The sequence below is a fragment of the Manis javanica genome, chromosome 9, assembly GCF_040802235.1.
Source record: "Manis javanica isolate MJ-LG chromosome 9, MJ_LKY, whole genome shotgun sequence".
Classification (NCBI taxonomy): Eukaryota; Metazoa; Chordata; class Mammalia; order Pholidota; family Manidae; genus Manis; species Manis javanica.
The window spans coordinates 83,459,484-83,478,643 of record NC_133164.1 but is presented as its reverse complement, the minus strand read 5'-3'; the positions used below and the strand labels follow the sequence as shown (position 1 = coordinate 83,478,643).

Here is a 19,160-nt window from a genome sequence, read left to right as displayed (position 1 = left end):
TAAGTCCTCCTCTGGCTCTGAATGCTTGTGCTCAGAGGTGACGCACCTGTTCCCTCTGACATTCTTTGGCCAAGCAACTCACTTGGCCACAGTTAACAGGTGTCCTGGAAAGGGCAGATTCTTTGCTATTTGGTGAAGAGTACCACTGACTACTACAGAGGGTAAAGATACTGGGTAAAGAGGCCTACATGCCCTCCTGACTTCCAAAAACACTTCTGTGTACTAAGTAGCCAGTAATGGTTCTGGAGATTTAGCAGGGAAGAAGCCAAGTGGAGGGAGAATGATAACTAAAGCCGATTCCCGAGGGCTGGAGTGTGTGTGTACAGGGAAACAGCTCTGACATTGTCTAAAGGCAGGTGTGGGCATGCCACTGAGTATTTCTTGCACACAGTGCATTTGATATGTGCAGAACTCAGTGAGGTGAGTGTTGCTCTTACAACCATTTTTCCAACATGGCAACAGTTCTTCAGGCTGATAAAGAGACTGGCCCAAGTCATGCAGTTGATCCAGGTCTTGGTTCTCTGACTCCAGGGGCCCCTTTCACTTTACTTTTGGACTATAACACTGATGTTCTCAACATACCACAAACATCAAATTAAAAATTTCCTGAGTTTAGATCTAAGGTTGACATTTTGTATCTGAGCCCTATTCACATCTTATGATTGCCATTAAAAAATATATATGTATATAGAATGTTAACCTAACCATACATATAGGACATTTTTTGGATTCTTTACATGACCACTAAGAATTCAGCAAACTGACCTTTTAAGTTGCCAAGGAAATCTATCAGAAGTATTCCTAGAAAATGGTTACTCTGATTGCAAACAATCTCTTGCCATGATTCAAGTAGTCCAATCTCTAAAATAGGCAAATACAATTAGCTGCATGCAGATGAGTAAATCTGAATCTGCTTCCTCATTGTGGGAGGTGAGTCTAAATGTCAAAACTGCCTGTTCTTCCCAGACTTTCAGCACTGATAGCATTTAGTCGGAACATGCAGTTGGGGGCAGGTCATGTGGCTACAATAGTGTTTCTGCTTAGAAAAGGGAAAGTGGTTCTTAAGCTGATTCCTCCTGTGCTCTGTCATTCCCACATACAAACACACACACAGGCTAATGAAGCTCAATTTAGTTTAAGTGCTTGGAAAAAGGCTTCTGAATGGCTGAAAACCATCCTGGGGGTTCGCTGGTGGTTTTTGTCTAAAAGGGTCATACATATCCTTAGCTCTTTCAATCTGAGGTATCCAGATGCTCACATGCCATTCTAAGCAGCAAGTGACAAGGATTAAAAAGTAATGCACCAAGAAAATACTGAGGCCAAATCTATCTTCTCAAGTTTTTCTACTTTTCAGGGTAGAATACTTTAATATCAGAATTTATGGAGTAATAAATACTTAGGAATTAAGTGTTATCAGAGGGTCAAAAAGTACCCAAAGAGAGGTGGAGCCAGGATGGCGGCATGAGTAGAGCAGTGGAAATCTCCTCCCAAAACCACATAGATCTATGAAAATATAACAAAGAAAACTCTTCTTAAAATAGAGACCAGAGAACACAGGACAACATCCAGACCACATCCACACCTGCAAGAATTCAGTGCCTCCCAAAGGGGGTAAGATATAAGCCCCGGCCCGGTGGGACCCAAGCACCCCTCCCCCAGGTTCCCAGCGGGTGGAAAGAAACCGGAGCGTTTTTTTATTTGGCGAGTGCTTTTTGGAAGCCTTAAAGGGACAGGGACCCCAATACCAGGGAAACGGGGCAGCAAGACTGGTGAGCGGGTGCCTGAGACCGGCGCCTGAGGACAAAGAAAATCGCGCGTTTTTCCCAGTACTGGGGAGGCAGGGCGGCAGGACCGGTGAGCGGGTGCCTGAGACCGGCCCCTGGGGACAGGGAAAATTGTGCGTTTTTCCCCTTGTTTTTTTTTGGCGAGTGCTTTTTGGAAGCCTTAAGGGGACAGGGACCTCAATGCTAGGGAGGCAGGGCGGCGGGAGCGGTGGGAGGGTACCTGAGACCGGCGCCTGAGGATGGAGAAAATCACACGTTTTTCCCTTTTTTTTTTCTTTTTGGCGAGTGCTTTTTGGAAGCCTTCAAGGGACAGGGACCCCAATACCAGGGAAACAGGGCAGCAAGACTGGTGAGCGGGTACCTGAGACCAGCGCCTGGGGACAAAGAAAATCACGCATTTTTCCCAATACTAGGGAGGCCGGGTGGCGGGACTGGTAGGCGGGTGCCTGGGGACGGTGCCTGAGGACAAAGAATATCGCGCACTTTTCAATTTTTTTTTCTTCTTTTTTGGCCAGTGCTTTTTGGAGGCCTTAGGGGGACAGGGACTCCAGTGCCAGGGAGGCAGGGTGGCAGGGCCAGTGGGCGGGTGCCTAGGACCGGCACCTGGGGATGGAGAGGGTCTCGTGTTCTTCCCTTTTTTCTTGGCGAGTGATTTTTGGAGGCCTTGGAGGGAAGGGAACCCCAGTGCTAGGGAGGCAGGGTGGTGGGACTGGTGGGTGAGTGTCTGGGACCGGTGCCTGAGGACAAACAATATCGCACGTTTCCCCCCCCCTTTTTTTTTTGGTGGGTGCTTTTTGGAAGCCTTGAAGGGACAGGGACCCCGGTGCTAGGGAGGTAGGGCAGCAGGACCGGTGAGTGGGTGCCTGGGGCCGGCACCTGAGGACAAAGAAAATCACGCGTTTTTTTCCTTTTTTTTTTCCCCTCTTTTGTTGTTGCTGTTGTTGTTTTGGTTTGGAGAGTGCTTTTTGGAAGTCTTAAAGGGGCAGGACAGGACACTTAGCCCAGAGGCAGGGAATCTGGGGATCTCTGGGCACTCTAACCACCTGGGCAACAGGGAGCACAGAGGCCGCTTACGGAGATAAATAGCCTCCCGGCCGCTCCCTCTCCAATGGGGCTCCACCACTTTGGAGGAGCAGCCCCAGCCAGGCCACGCCCACAGCAACAGCTGAGATAAACTCCATAGCAACCGGGCAGGTAGCAGAGGTCCTGTCTGCGCACAGCTGCCAAGAATAAGCCACTACAGGTCGCTATTCTCCCAGGAGAGGAAGGCCACAAACCAACAAGAAGGAAAGCTCTCCCAGCTGTCACTCGTACCAGCTCTGCAAACTATCTCTATCACCATGAAAAGGCAAAACTACAGGCAGACAAAGATCACAGAGACAACACCTGAGAAGGAGACAGATCTAACCAGTCCTCCTGAAAAAGAATTCAAAATAAAAATCATGAACATGCTGACAGTGATGCAGAGAAAAATGCAAGAGCAATGGGATGAGATGCAAGGAAAAATGCAAAAGCAATGGGATGAAGTCCAGAGAGAGATCACAGATGTCAGGAAGGAGATCACAGAAGTGAAACAATCCTGGAAGGATTTATAAGCAGAATGGATAAGATGCAAGAGGCCATTGAAGGAATAGAAGCCAGAGAACAGGAATGTATAGAAGCTGACATACAGAGAGATAAAAGGATTTCCAGGAATGAAACAACACTAAGAGAACTATGTGACCAATCCAAAAGGAATAATATTCGTATTAGAGGGGTACCAGAAGAAGAAGGAAGAGGAAATGGGATAGAAAGTTTCTTTGAAGAAATAATTGCTGAAAACTTCCTAAAACTGGGGGAGGAAATAATCGAACAGACCACGGAAATACACAGAAACCCCAACAGAAAGGATTCAAGGAGGACAACACCAAGACACATAATAATTAAAATGGCAAGGATCAAGGACAAGGAAAGAGTTTTAAAGGCAGCTAGAGAGAAAAAGGTCACCTATAAAGGAAAACCCATCAGGCTAACATCAGACTTCTCGACAGAAACCCTACAGGCCAGAAGAGAATGGCGTGATATATTTAATGCAATGAAACAGAAGGGTGTTGAACCAAGGATACTGTATCCAGCATGACTATCATTTAAATATGATGGTGGGATTAAACAATTCCCAGACAAGCAAAAGCTGAGGGAATTTGCTTCCCACAAACCACCTCTACAGGGCATCTTACAGGGACTGCTCCAGATGGGAGCACTCCTAAAAAGAGCACGGAACAAAACACCCAACATATGAAGAAAGGAGGAGGAGGAATAAGAAGGGAGAGAAGAAAAGAATCTCTAGACAGTGTATATAACAGCTCAATAAGCAAGCTAAGTTAGGCAGTAAGATACTAAAGAAGCTAACCTTGAACCTTTGGTAACCACGAATCTAAAGCCTGAAATGGCAATAAGTACATATCTCTCAATAGTCACCCTAAATGTAAATGGACTTAATGCACCAATCAAACAACACAGAGTAATAGAATGGATAAAAAAGCAAGACCCATCTATATGCTGCTTACAAGAAACTCACCTCAAACCCAAAGACAAGCACAGACTAAAAGTCAAGGGATGGAAAAACATATTTCAGGCAAACAACAGTGAGAAGAAAGCAGGGGTTGCAGTACTAATATCAGACGAAATAGACTTCAAAACAAAGAAAGTAACAAGAGATAAAGAAGGACACTACATAATGATAAAGGGCTCAGTCCAACAAGAGGATATAACCATTCTAAATATATATGCACCCAACACAGGAGCACCAGCAAATGTGAAACAAATACTAACAGAACTAAAGAGGGAAATAGACTGCAATGCATTCATTTAAGGAGACTTCAACACACCAGTCAACCTAAAAGATAGATCCACCGGGCAGAAAATAAGTAAGGACACACAGGCATTGAACAACACACTAGAACAGATGGACCTAACAGACATCTATAGAACTCTACATCCATAAGCAATAGGATATACATTCTTCTCAAGTGCACATGGAACATTCTCCAGAATAGACTACATACTAGCTCACAAAAAGAGCCTCAGTAAATTCCAAAATATTGAAATTCTACCAACCAATTTTTCAGACCACAAAGGTATAAAAGTAGAAATAAATTCCACAAAGAAAACAAAAAGGCTCACAAACACATGGAGGCTTAACAACATGCTTCTAAATAATCAATGGATCAACGAACAAATCAAAATAGAGATCAAGGAATATATAGAAACAAATGACAACAACAACACAAAGCCCCAACTTCTGTGGGACGCAGTGAAAGCAGTCTTAAGAGGAAAGTATATAGCAATACAGGCACACTTGAAGAAGCAAGAACAATCCCAAATGAATAGTCTAACATCACAAATATCGAAACTGGAAAAAGAACAAATGAGGCCTAAAGTCAGCAGAAGGAGGGACATAATAAAGATCAGAGAAGAAATAAACAAAATTGAGAAGAATAAAACAATAGCAAAGATCAATGAAACCAAGAGCTGTTTCTTTGAGAAAATTAACAAAATAGATAAGCCTCTAGCCAAACTTCTTAAGAGAAAAAGAGAATCAACACAAATCAACATAATCAGAAAAGAGAATGGAAAAAATCACGACAGACTCCACAGAAATACAAAGAATTATTAAAGACTACTATGAAAACCTATATGCCAACAAGCTGGAAAACCTAGAAGAAATGGACAACTTCCTAGAAAAATAAAACCTCCCAAGACTGACCAAGGAAGAAACACAAAAGTTAAAGAAACCAATTAGAGCAAAGAAATTGAAACAGTAATCAAAAAACTACCCAAGAACAAAACCCCGGGGCCAGACAGATTTACCTCGGAATTTTATCAGACACACAGAGAAGACATAATACCCATTCTCCTTAAAGTGTTCCACAAAATAGAAGAAGAGGGAATACTCCCAAACTCATTCTATGAAGCCAACATCACCCTAATACCAAAACCAGGCAAAGACCCCACCAAAAAAGAAAATTACAGACCAATATCCCTGATGAATGTAGATGCAAAAATACTCAATAAAATATTAGCAAACAGAATTCAACAGTATATCAAAAGGATCATACACCATGAACAAGTGGGATTCATCCCAGGGATGCAAGGATGGTACAACATTCGAAAATCCATCAACATCATCCACCACATCAACAAAAAGAAAGACAAAAACCACATGATCATCTCCATAGATGCTGAAAAAGCATTTGACAAAATTCAACATCCATTCATGATAAAAACTCTCAGCAAAATGGGAATAGAGGGCAAGTACCTCAACATAATAAAGGCCATATATGATAAACCCACAGCCAGCATTATACTGAACAGCGAGAAGCTGAAAGCATTTCCTCTGAGATCGGGAACCAGACAGGGATGCCCACTCTCCCCATTGTTATTTAACATAGTACTGGAGGTCCTAGCCACGGCAATCAGACAAAACAAAGAAATGCAAGGAATCCAGATTGGCAAAGAAGAAGTTAAACTGTCACTATTTGCAGATGATATGATACTGTACATAAAAAACCCTAAAGGCTCCACTCCAAAACTACTAGAACTGATATTGGAATACAGCAAAGTTGCAGGATACAAAATTAACACACAGAAATCTGTACCTTTCCTATACACTAACAATAAACCAATAGAAGGAGAAATCAGGAAAACAATTCCATTCACCATTGCATCAAAAAGAATAAAATACCTAGGAATAAACCTAATCAAAGAAGTGAAAGACTTATACTCTGAAAACTACAAGTCACTCTTAAGAGAAATTAAAGGGGACACTAATAAATGGAAACTCATCCCATGCTCAAGACTAGGAAGAATTAATATCGTCAAAATGGCCATCCTGCCCAAAGCAATATACAGATTTGATGCAATCCCTCTCAAATTACCAGCAACATTCTTCAATGAAATGGAACAAATAAATTCAAAAATTCATATGGAAACACCAGAGATCCCGAATAGCCAAAGCAATCCTGAAAAAGAAGAATAAAGTAGGGGGGATCTCACTCCCCAACTTCAAGCTCTATTACAAAGCCATAGTAATCAAGACAATTTGGTACTGGCACAAGAACAGAGCCACAGACCAGTGGAACAGATTAGAGACTCCAGAAATTAACCCAAACATATATGGTCAATTAATATTTGATAAAGGAGCTATGGACATACAATGGCAAAATGACAGTCCCTTCAACAGATGGTGCTGGCAAAACTGGACAGCTACATGTAGGAGAATGAAACTGGACCATTGTCTAACCCCATATACAAAGGTAAACTCAAAATGGATCAAAGACCTGAATGTAAGTCATGAAACCATTAAACTCTTGGAAAAAAACATAGGCAAAAACCTCTTAGACATAAACATGAGTGACCTCTTCTTGAACATATCTCCCCGGGCAAGGAAAACAACAGCAAAAATGAGCAAGTGGGACTACATTAAGCTGAAAAGCTTCTGTACAGCGAAAGACACCATCAATAGAACAAAAAGGAACCCTACAGTATGGGAGAATATATTTGAAAATGACAGATCCGATAAAGGCTTGACACATGCCTCAACAAACAAAAAACAAATAACCCAATTAAGAAATGGGCAGAGGAACTGAACAGACAGTTCTCTAAAAAAGAAATACAGATGGCCAACAGACACATGAAAAGATGCTCCACATCGCTAATTATCAGAGAAATGCAAATTAAAACTACAATGAGGTATCACCTCACACCAGTAAGGATAGCTGCCATCCAAAAGGCAAACAACAACAAATGTTGGCGAGGCTGTGGAGAAAGGGGAACCCTCCTACACTGCTGGTGGGAATGTAAATTAGTTCAACCATTGTGGAAAGCAGAATGGAGGTTCATCAAAATGCTCAAAACAGACCTACCATTTGACCCAGGAATTCCACTCCTAGGAATTTACCCTAAGAACACAGCAATCAAGTTTGAGAAAGACAGATGCACCCCTATGTTTATCGCAGCACTATTTACAATAGCCAAGAATTGGAAGCAACCTAAATATCCATCGGTAGATGAATGGATAAAGAAGATGTGGTACATATACACAATGGAATACTACTCAGCCATAAGAAGCGGAAAAATCCTACCATTTGCAGCAGCATGGATGGAGCTGGAGAGTATTATGCTCAGTGAAATAAGCCAAGTGGAGAAAGAGAAATACCAAATGATTTCACTCATCTGAGGTGTATAAGAACAAAGGAAAAACTGAAGGAACAAAACAGCAGCGGAATTACAGAACCCAAAAATGGACTAACAGGTACCAAAGGGAAAGGAACTGGGGAGGATGGGTGGGCAGGGAGGGATAAGTGGGGGGAAGAAGAAAGGGGGTATTAAGATTAGCATGCATGGTGGGGGAGCGAGAAAGGGGAGGGAGGGCTGTACAACACTGAGAGGACAAGTAGTGATTCTACAACATTTTGCTATGCTGATGGACAGTAACCATAATGTGGTTTTTAGGGGGAACCTGATATAGGGGAGAGCATAGTAAACATAGTATTCTTCATGTAAGTGCAGATTAAAGATTAAAAAAAAAGAAAGAAAGAAAGAAAAGGGGGATTACTCCTTGATAGGATAAAACTATTGGTAAATCAAAGATCAACGCATGCTTTAAATATCCTTAATGTTGATCACTTAAAGGGTGTCAGATCAGCTATGGAGGTACTCTTTTCTGATAATATGCCTTTCTCTTAATAAAAAAAAAAAAAGCAGTTCCTATGTGCTGACCTCCAATGAGTTCTACACAGTGGTATAGAGGGCATGTCAAAGTGTGGGCAAAAGGTCTGTTTGTTTCTATGCAGAAGATCAAGGCCTAGCTTGGCTACGCAGAAAATGAACTAAGATACGATATTAGGAGGAGCTTCCACCATCAGCACTCTCTGGAGGACTCGTGCCGGGGGATGATCATCAAAAAGCCTCCACAGGGATCCGGGCGATGCTGCGGTTGTGGCTGCGTCCACCCCACCGTTTCCTGGACTTGCCATTGGAATGAGGAGGGAGATGTCTAGGCTGGCATGTGCATACAGGGAGACAACGAATTTGACCGGATCTGTACTGTTGGAACTCAACCAGGAGTTGGGAGGAGTGCAAGTTGTAGCACTCCAAAATCTTATGACTATAGACTATCTATGGTTAAAAGAACATATGGGATGTGAACAGATCTCAGAAATGGGTTGCTTTAGTTTGTCTGATTTCTCTCAGACTGTTCAAGTACAGTTGGACAATATCCATCATATCATAGACAAATTTTCACAAATGCCTAGGGTGCCTCAATGGTTTTCTTGGCTTCACTGGAGATGGCTGGTAATTATAGATGTGCTTTGTTTATCTCACTGTATTCCTATTATGTTAATATGTGTGCGCAAGTTAGTATTTTAAAACCTATACATGCTTAAGGTACTCTACAAGAAGATATGTCAGAGAAATAATCAATCCTCCCATGTTTTCTTCCATATGCTACCTCTATAGCTTTTCTTCTTCCTTCCTAATTACAACCCTTAAATAGAATTCGTGCCTCATATCGAATTTACCGAGTATCATAATTCCTCCAGGTGGTAAAGATACCTCGAGACAAGTGCTGGGCATAGAAGCCACTGGGCATAAATCTGCAAAGAAGTAAAAAGCTAACCTTTTCAAACAATATGGCTTCTCTCTCACTTACCAACTTTACATTTCCCTGTATGGCCCTGGAAGATGACTGGTTAGCCAGAGATGGGTAAGATTCCTCAAGGGAGGAACAACCTAAGACAGGCACAGTCGCAGGGGGGCCATCAGGTGAGAAATTGGAGAACAACAGGGTGAAGCTTAAAACTTCACCCCCCCCTGTTTTGAGAGAAAGCTTCTGCATCCATGGATGTTTTGTTGTCCTTGTCTAGCTCGGATTAGCACATAGTCTACAGGAACACACCTGATCATCTACAATTGCTCTCTTACAACACTAAACTATGTTTTCTAACTTTATCTTGCATCTACCTACCACTTCAGCATTTTATTAAAAATAAAAATAATAATAATAAAGGGAGAAATGTGGGATCCACATATAAATCAAGTATAAAAATCAAACGAGGAGGCGGAGCCAGGATGGCGGCGTGAGTAGAGCAGTGGAAATCTCCTCCCAAAAACACATAGAGCTATGAAAATATAACAAAGAAAAATCTTCCTAAAATAGAGACCACAGGACACAGGACAACATCCAGACCACATCCACACCTGCAAGGAACCAGCACCTTGCGAAGGGGTGCTTTTTGGAAGTCTTAAAGGGGCAGGACAGGTCACTTAGACCAGAGGCAGGGAATCTGGGGATCTCTGGGCACTCTAACCCCCTGGGCAGCAGGGAGCACAGAGGCCCCTTACGGAGATAAATAGCCTCCTGGCCGCTCCCCCTCCAATGGGGCTCCACCATTTTGGAGGAACAGCCCCAGCCAGGCCAAGCCCACAGCAACAGCGGAGATAAACCCCAAAGCAACTGGGCAGGAAGCAGAAGCCCTGTCTGCGCACAGCTGCTCAGCACAAGCAACTAGAGGTCGCTATTCTCCCAGGAAAAGGCTACAAACCAACAAGAAGGGAAGCTCTTCCAGCGGTCACTTGTACCAGCTCTGCAAACTATCTCTATCACCATGAAAAGGCAAAACTACAGGCAGACAAAGATCACAGAGACAACACCTGAGAAGGAGATAGACCTAACTAGTCCTCCTGAAAAAGAATTCAAAATAAAAATCATGAACATGCTGACAGAGATGCAGAGAAAAATGCAAGAGCAATGGGATGAGATGCAGAGAAAAATGCAAGAGCAGTGGGATGAGATGCAGAGAAAAATGCAAGAGCAGTGGGATGAAGTCCGGAAGGAGATCACAGATGTCAGGAAAGAGATCACAGAAGTGAAACAATCCCTGGAAGGATTTATAAGCAGAATGGATAAGATGCAAGAGGCCATTGAAGGAATAGAAGCCAGAGAACAGGAACGTATAGAAGCTGACATAGAGAGAGATAAAAGGATCTCCAGGAATGAAACAACACTAAGAGAAATATGTGACCAATACAAAAGGAAAAACATTCGTATTATAGGGATACCAGAAGAGGAAGAAAGAGGAAAAGGGATAGAAAGTGTCTTTGAAGAAATAATTGCTGAAAACTTCCCCAAACTGGGGGAGGAAATAATCGAACAGACCATGGAATTATACAGAACCCCCAACAGACAGGATCCAAGGAGGACAACACCAAGACACATAATAATTAAAATGGCAAGGATCAAGGACAAGGAAAGAATTTTAAAGGCAGCTAGAGAGAAAAAGGTCACCTATAAAGGAAAACCAATCAGGCTAACATCAGACTTCTCAACAGAAACCCTACAGGCCAGAGGAGAATGGCATGATATACTTAATGCAATGAAACAGAAGGGCCTTGAACCAAGGATACTGTATCCAGCACGACTATCATTTAAATATGATGGTGGGATCAAACAATTCCCAGACAAGCAAAAGCTGAGGGAATTTGCTTCCCACAAACCACCTCTACAGGGCATCCTACAGGGACTGCTCTAGATGGGAGCACCCCTAAAAAGAGCACAGAACAAAACACACAACATATGAAGAATGGAGGAGGAGGAATAAGAAGGGAGAGAAGAAAAGAATCTCCAGACAGTGTATATAACAGCTCAATAAGCGAGCTAAGTTAGGCAGTAAGATACTAAAGAAGCTAACCTTGAAACTTTGGTAACCACGAATCAAAAGCCTGAAATGGCAATAAGTACATATCTCTCAATAGTCACCCTAAATGTAAATGGACTTAATGCACCAATCAAAAGACATAGAGTAATAGAATGGATAAAAAAGCAAGACCCATCTATATGCTGCTTACAAGAAACTCACCTTAAACCCAAAGATAAGCATAGACTAAAAGTCAAGGGATGGAAAAACATATTTCAGGCAAACAACAGTGAGAAGAAAGCAGGGGTTGCAGTACTAATATCAGACAAAATAGACTTCAAAACAAAGAAAGTAACAAGAGATAAAGAAGGCCACTACATAATGATAAAGGGCTCAGTCCAACAAGAGGATATAACCATTCTAAATATATATATGCACCCAATGCAGGAGCACCAGCATATGTGAAGCAAATACTAACAGAACTAAAGAGGGAAATAGACTGCAATGCATTCATTGTAGAAGACTTCAACACACCACTCACCCCAAAGGATAGATCCACCGGGCAGAAAATCAGTAAAGACACACAGGCACTGAACAACACACTAGAACAGATGGACCTAATAGACATCTATAGAACTCTACATCCAAAAGCAACAGGATATACATTCTTCTCAAGTGCACATGGAACATTCTCCAGAATAGTCCACATACTAGCTCACAAAAAGAGCCTCAGTAAATTCCAAAATATTGAAATTCTACCAACCAATTTTTCAGACCACAAAGGTATGAAAGTAGAAATGAATTCTACAAAGAAAACAAAAAGGCTCACAAACACATGGAGGCTTAACAACATGCTACTAAATAATCAATGGATCAATGAACAAATCAAAATAGAGATCAAGGAATATATAGAAACAAATGACAACAACAACACTAAGCCCCAACTTCTGTGGGATGCAGCGAAAGCAGTCTTAAGAGGAAAGTATATAGCAATCCAGGCACACTTGAAGAAGGAAGAACAATCCCAAATGAATAGTCTAACATCACAATTATTAAAACTGGAAAAAGAAGAACAAATGAGGCCTAAAGTCAGCAGAAGGAGGGACATAATAAAGATCAGAGAAGAAATAAACAAAATTAAGAAGAATAAAACAATAGCAAAAATCAATGAAACCAAGAGCTGCTTCTTTGAGAAAATAAACAAAATAGATAAGCCTTTAGCCCAACTTATTAAGAGAAAAAGAGAGTCAACACAAATCAACATAATCAGAAATGAGAATGGAAAAATCACGACAGACTTCACAGAAATACAAAGAATTATTAAAGACTACTATGAAAACCTATATGCCAACAAGCTGGAAAACCTAGAAGAAATGGACAACTTCCTAGAAAAATACAACCTCCCAAGACTGACCAAGGAAGAAACACAAAAGTTAAACAAACCAATTACAAGCAAAGAAATTGAAAAAGTAATAAAAAAACTACCCAAGAACAAAACTCCGGGGCCGGACGGATTTACCTCGGAATTTTATCAGACACACAGAGAAGACATAATACCCATTCTCCTTAAAGTGTTCCACAAAATAGAAGAAGAGGGAATACTCCCAAACTCATTCTATGAAGCCAACATCACCCTAATACCAAAACCAGGCAAAGACCCCACCAAAAAAGAAAATTACAGACCAATATCCCTGATGAATGTAGATGCAAAAATACTCAATAAAATATTAGCAAACAGAATTCAACAGTATATCAAAAGGATCATACACCATGACCAAGTGGGGTTCATCCCAGGGATGCAAGGATGGTACAACATTCGAAAATCCATCAACATCATCCACCACATCAACAAAAAGAAAGACAAAAACCACATGATCATCTCCATAGATGCTGAAAAAGCATTTGACAAAATTCAACATCCATTCATGATAAAAACTCTCAGCAAAATGGGAATAGAGGGCAAGTACCTCAACATAATAAAGGCCATATATGATAAACCCACAGCCAGCATTATACTGAACAGCGAGAAGCTGAAAGCATTTCCACTGAGATCGGGAACCAGACAGGGATGCCCACTCTCCCCACTGTTATTTAACATAGTACTGGAGGTCCTAGCCACGGCAATCAGACAAAACAAAGAAATACAAGGAATCCAGATTGGTAAAGAAGAAGTTAAACTGTCACTATTTGCAGATGATATGATACTGTACATAAAAAACCCTAAAGACTCCACTCCAAAACTACTAGAACTGATATTGGAATACAGCAAAGTTGCAGGATACAAAATTAACACACAGAAATCTGTACCTTTCCTATACACTAACAATAAACCAATAGAAGGAGAAATCAGGAAAACAATTCCATTCACCATTGCATCAAAAAGAATAAAATACCTAGGAATAAACCTAATCAAAGAAGTGAAAGACTTATACTCTGAAAACTACAAGTCACTCTTAAGAGAAATTAAAGGGGAAACTAATAAATGGAAACTCATCCCATGCTCATGGCTAGGAAGAATTAATATCGTCAAAATGGCCATCCTGCCCAAAGCAATATACAGATTTGATGCAATCCCTCTCAAATTACCAGCAACATTCTTCAATGAATTGGAACAAATAATTCAAAAATTCATATGGAAACACCAAAGACCCCGAATAGCCAAAGCAATCCTGAAAAAGAAGAATAAAGTAGGGGGGATCTCACTCCCCAACTTCAAGCTCTACTACAAAGCCATAGTAATCAAGACAATTTGGTACTGGCACAAGAACAGAGCCACAGACCAGTGGAACAGATTAGAGACCCCAGAAATTAACCCAAACATATATGGTCAATTAATATTTGATAAAGGAGCCATGGACATACAATGGCAAAATGACAGTCTCTTCAACAGATGGTGCTGGCAAAACTGGACAGCTACATGTAGGAGAATGAAACTGGACCATTGTCTAACCCCATATACAAAGGTAAACTCAAAATGGATCAAAGACCTGAATGTAAGTCATGAAACCATTAAACTCTTGGAAAAAAACATAGGCAAAAACCTCTTAGACATAAACATGAGTAATCTCTTCTTGAACATATCTCCCCGGGCAAGGAAAACAACAGCAAAAATGAGCAAGTGGGACTACATTAAGCTGAAAAGCTTCTGTACAGCGAAAGACACCATCAATAGAACAAAAAGGAACCCTACAGTATGGGAGAATATATTTGAAAATGACAGATCCGATAAAGGCTTGACGTCCAGAATATATAAAGAGCTCACACGCCTCAACAAACAAAAAACAAATAACCCAATTAAAAAATGGGCAGAGGAACTGAACAGACAGTTCTCCAAAAAAGAAATACAGATGGCCAAGAGACACATGAAAAGATGCTCCACATCGCTAATTATCAGAGAAATGCAAATTAAAACTACAATGAGGTATCACCTCACACCAGTAAGGATAGCTGCCATCCAAAAGACAAACAACAACAAATGTTGGCGAGGCTGTGGAGAAAGGGGAACCCTCCTACACTGCTGGAGGGAATGTAAATTAGTTCAACCATTGTGGAAAGCAGTATGGAGGTGCATCAAAATGCTAGACAGATGCACTCCTATGTTTATCGCAGCACTATTTACAATAGCCAAGAATTGGAAGCAACCTAAATGTCCATCGGTAGACGAATGGATAAAGAAGATGTGGTACATATACACAATGGAATACTACTCAGCCATAAGAAGTGGAAAAATCCAACCATTTGCAGCAACATGGATGGAGCTGGAGAGTATTATGCTCAGTGAAATAAGCCAAGCGGAGAAAGAGAAATACCAAATGATGTCACTCATCTGAGGAGTACAGGAACAAAGGAAAAACTGAAGGAACAAAACAGCAGTGGAATTACAGAACCCAAAAATGGACTAACAGGTACCAAAGGGAAAGGAACTGGGGAGGATGGGTGGGCAGAGAGGGATAAGTGGGGGGAAGAAGAAGGGGGATATTAAGATTAGCATGCATGGGGGGGAGGGAGAAAGGGGAGGGTGGGCTGCACAACACAGAGAGGACATGTAGTGACTCTACAACATTTTGCTAAGCTGATGGACAGTAACCGTAATGTGGTTGTTAGGGGGGACCTGATATAGGGGAGAGCATAGTAAACATAGTATTCTTCATGTAAGTGCAGATTAAAAATTAAAAAAAAAAAAAAAAAAAAAAGAAAGAAAGAAAGAAAGAAAAGGGGGATTACTCCTTAACAGGATAAAACTATTGGTAAATCAAAGATCAACGCATGCTTTAAATATCCTTAATGTTGATCACTTAAAGGGTGTCAGATGATCAGCTATGGAGGTACTCTTTTCTGATAATATTCCTTTCTCTTAATTTAAAAAAAAAAACAAAAAAGCAGTTACTGTGTGCTGACCTCCAATGAGTTCTGCACAGTGGTATAGAGGGCATTTCAAAGTGTGGGCAAAGGGTCTGTTTGTTTCTATGCAGAAGATCAAGGCCTAGCTTGGATACCCAGAAAATGAACTAAGATACGATATGAGGAGGAGCTTCCGGCATCAGCACTCTCTGGAGGACTTGTGCCGGGGGATGATCATCAAAAAGCCTCCACAGGGATCCGGACGATGCTGCGGTTGTGGCTGCATCCAGCCCACCGTCTCCTGGACTTGCCATAAGAATGAGGAGGGAGATGTCTAGGCTGGCATGTGCATACAGTGAGACAACGAATTTGACCGGATCTGTACTGTTGGAACTCAACCAGGAGTTGGGAGGGGTGCAAGTTGTAGCACTCCAAAATCTCATGACTATAGACTATCTATGGTTAAAAGAACATATGGGATGTGAACAGATCCCAGAAATGGGCTGCTTTAATTTGTCTGATGGTTCAAGTACAGTTGGACAATATCCATCATATCATAGATAAATTTTCACAAATGCCTAGGGTGCCTAAATGGTTTTCTTGGCTTCACTGGAGATGGATGGTAATTATAGATTTGCTTTGTTTATGTCACCATATTCCTATTATGTTAATATGTGTGTGCAAATTAGTTAGTAGTTTAAAACCTGTACATACTTAAGGTACTATACAAGAAGATATGTCAAAGAAATAATCAATCCTCCCAAGTTTCCCTCATATGCTACATCTATAGCTTTTCTTCTTCCTTCCTAATTACAACCCTTAAATAGAATTCGTGCCTCATATCGAATTTACCGAGTATCATAATTCCTCCAGGTGGTAAAGATACCTCGAGACAAGTGCTGGGCATAGAAGCCACAGGGCATAAATCTGCAAAGAAGTAAAAAGCTAACCTTTGCAAACAATATGGCTTCTCTCTCACTTACCAACTTTACATTTCCCTGTATGGCCCTGGAAGATGACTGGTTAGCCATAGACGGGTAAGATTCCTCAAGGGAGGAACAACCTAAGACAGGCACAGTCGCAGGGGGGCCATCAGGTGAGAATTTGGGGATCAACAGAGGTGAGGCTCAGAACCTCACCCCCCCTGCTTTGAGAGAAATCTTCTGCGTCCGTGGATGTCTTGCTGCCCTTGTCTAGCCTGGATTAAAACTTAGTCCATAGGCACACACCTGATCATCTGATCATCTACATTTGCCCTCTTACAGCACCAAACTATGTTTTCTACCTTTATCTTGTATCTACCTACCACTTCAGCATTTTATTAAAAATAAAAATAATAATAATAATAATAGGAGAAATGTGGGATCAACATATATATCAAGTACAAAAATCAAACGAATATTCATATTTGACCTGATTGTTTATAGGTCATATTGCATGATCAAAACCGAAAGTTTCTGTGATGACTGCCCTTGTACTGTTCACCATGTAAGAATTTATTCACTATGTAAGAATTCGTTCACCATGTAAGAACTTGTTCGTTATGCTTCAGAAGATTGGAGACTGACGAGAATTAGGCTTGAGATGGATTAATGATTGTACATTGAGCGTTGACCCCCCTATACTGAATTTTATTGTTGTTAACAACCATTTGATCAATAAATATGAGAGATCCCCTCTCAAAAAAAAAAAAAAATCAAACGAATATTCATATTTGATCTGATTGTTTATAGTTCATAATGCATGATCAAAACCGAAAGTTTCTGTGATGACTGCCCTTGTACTGTTCACCATGTAAGAACTTATTCACTATGTAAGAATTCGTTCAGCATGTAAGAACTTGTTCGTTATGCTTCAGAAGATTGGAGACTGACGAGAATTAGGCTTGAGATGGATTAATGATTGTGCATTGAGCATTGACCCCCCCTATACAGAATTTTATTGTTGTTAACAACCATTTGATCAATAAATATGAGAGATGCCCTCTCAAAAAAAAATACCCAAGGAAAATAGTTGAGAGAATTAAGAACTTTCTGGGTCTATAATATCTTCTCTCAGATGGAGCCATGATTATAAGTCATCATTTCTGGTTCTCTAGGTTGGAAAAAGCACCAAGAGATCATCCCATACTCTATCAACTAGATAGTCATTCGTTTAATAGTATCCTATTTCTGATTCTTTGATCACACAGTGACCTTCTGGGCTATGATACAGACGACTCAGTGAAAGGGATGCAAAAATCTTTTCCTTGGTCTTAGTCCTAGAGTATCTCACAAAATAATGTATCAGTTGACATTTGTTCTCATGCATCAGTCTGAGCGTTTTGTTACTTTCCAAAGTTTAGAAGCTTACTGTCATCATTACTAAGATATGCATTGTAGGTGTGGTGGCTCAGCCCCACATGAGACTCAGCCTGAATCAGCTAGCTGCCCCAGCAGGGCATATCACGTCACTGCATGCACACTGCTGCTCCTGGGTGTCTGTCAAACAAATGCTACATCGGTTCAACTAGTGGCTAGATAGTGGAAGTTCAGCATGCTTTTTGGGGAAAAGAATGGAGATTTTGTAGGTTTTTACTAAGACTGTATGACTTCTCTGAGTCTCAGTTTCTCCATTTAAAAATAGGAATAACAATATACTCTACTGGGGTTAAATTTAAAGGCATATTTAAGTATGTAGTCCAGAATTTGGAGCACAGTAAGTATTCAAAAAATGTTGTTTTCCTCACACCTCCTTCGCCATGGGAGGAGGTAAGTTCTACGGTTTTTATTACTATAGATCCACATGCTATCTAAAATTTTATTTTATTTGAGATCAACTTAAAATATCACTGTTGCAAAAACAGTGATGTAGCAAAATCTTAAGAGAAAACCCACTTCAGGTTATGGTGACTACAGTCATTTTCTTTCCATGTCAGCAACATTGGGCAGAGCTTGAGTAATAAATGACCTTGAATCTGATTTACTTCGCTTGGAGCTGAACTTTAAAACGATGCTTTATGGTGCTTTCATAATGATTTTGCTCAAGCAGCATGTTGTGGTCAGATGTTCTCTAAATGGCCCTTGATAAACCAATCAGTTGCAGTCTTATCTACTTCAATAAAAACAAAAAAAGCATTTTAATTTGGAGAAGAATGAAGTGGGCTTTTCCCCCTAGAAACAGCTGTAAAGTGGAACCAAATAGAAACATTTAAAAATAAACCCAAAGCTGCTGAGAAGATTCTAAAAAAGCTCCTCCTTTCCTGAAAAGTTGCTGTGAGTGCAAAAACTGTCTCAGGCACATGGAATTTTTTTATCACCAAAGGTCACCCAAAGCAAGTAAATCTACAGGGAACCATCCCTCCGTGTAGCTCCTTGCA

At 40.8% G+C, this 19,160-nt stretch overlaps 1 protein-coding gene and 1 long non-coding RNA gene across 7 annotated transcripts in view; one reads left to right on the top strand and one right to left on the bottom strand.

Moving 5' to 3' along the window:
• DLGAP1 (DLG associated protein 1) overlaps nucleotides 1–19,160 on the bottom strand; it is an 858,481-nt gene that overhangs the window by 453,523 nt on the left and 385,798 nt on the right. The window lies entirely within an intron of this gene.
• LOC118972402 (uncharacterized) overlaps nucleotides 1–19,160 on the top strand; it is a 184,923-nt gene that overhangs the window by 161,056 nt on the left and 4,707 nt on the right. The window lies entirely within an intron of this gene.